Source organism: Pteropus vampyrus, unplaced genomic scaffold (genome assembly GCF_000151845.1).
Source record: "Pteropus vampyrus isolate Shadow unplaced genomic scaffold, Pvam_2.0 Scaffold149, whole genome shotgun sequence".
NCBI classification, from domain to species: domain Eukaryota; kingdom Metazoa; phylum Chordata; class Mammalia; order Chiroptera; family Pteropodidae; genus Pteropus; species Pteropus vampyrus.
This window is the reverse complement of record NW_011888930.1, coordinates 2,403,999-2,405,150: the sequence shown is the minus strand read 5'-3', so window position 1 is coordinate 2,405,150 and position 1,152 is coordinate 2,403,999. Positions and strand designations below refer to the sequence as shown.

General features: G+C 41.4%; 1 pseudogene; it reads right to left on the bottom strand.

The window, feature by feature from the left end:
- Positions 1-337: 337 nt before the first annotated feature.
- Positions 338-455, bottom strand: LOC111745232 (annotated as a pseudogene).
- Positions 456-1,152: the final 697 nt, after the last annotated feature.

Here is a 1,152-nt window from a genome sequence, read left to right as displayed (position 1 = left end):
TTCATGGCCCCAAATATCTGCTCGAGCTGCAGTTTTCACACCTGCCTTCCAGCCAGCAGGAAGGAGAAAGAGATAAAGAAGAAAGGGGCAAAGGAAGCATCCCCAGTGTCTTTTAAGGAGGTTTCCAGAAGTTTACACATAACTTATTGGTTTATAACGCATTTGCTAGAATGTAGTCACAGGATCTAAATTTGTTTCAAAGGGAGGCTGGGAAACATACTTTTTTTTTTTTTTTTTTTAGGTGAGGCAACCCTTGGTTGACCTCATAGACTGCAAGGAACTTGTCAGCTTACAATCTCTTATTTTTATTTATTTTTTATTTTTTTAAAATATTTTATGCCTACAGCACCCGGTCTTCATAGGTGTTCTCCCATCCAAGTACTAACCAGGTCGACCCTGCTTAGCTTCTGAGATCAGAGGGGATCAGGCACGTTCAGGGTGGCATGGCTGTAGACGGGAAACATACTCTTTATTCTAGGTCATTATATACACAGCCAAAAGTTGAAGGTCTCTTACTTGGAAGATGAGCAGAAAGGCAAGAAAAAATATTAAGGAAAAACCAACATTCTCTACTACTCAGAATATTCAGGAGTGAGTAACTCAAAGAGGTAGTTAGAACTTGGGGCTTATACAGCATTTGAACAAAAAACAATACATTTGTAGAGAAGTGACTGAAGACAAAGGAAAAGGGGTTTAGGCTTTCAGGGGCATCAGACTGTGGGAGAGTAAGTATATTGGGGAAACTAATGGAATATAAGGGTTACTTAGTGAGGTTTGTTTGTGCAGGTCCATCTAGCGGGCATCTCATTGCTGCCTCTAGTGATAGGGTCGTTACCGCCTTCCTGGTGTAGGAAGCGGGGGACGCACCTTCATGAGAGGAATTTATGTTCTGCTTTCAGGCAGATTGGGAGAGGCCAGAGAGCTCACTGAGTGTCTAATTTTTCTCAATTGCCTTCAACTCAACATAACCCTCATGCCAGCGTGGCATATTTAGGGGTGGCAGCCTCTGAAAACTTTCAGTAATATCATTCCCCTCTGCCAAAGATGAGTTTAGGGAAAAATAACTCAGTTTTGCCAGTAAGTCTTGTAGAGAAGTCTGATGTGAGCTTCAAGAAAAGATCTTCCTCTTTGATACAAAATAAAAATGAGAGA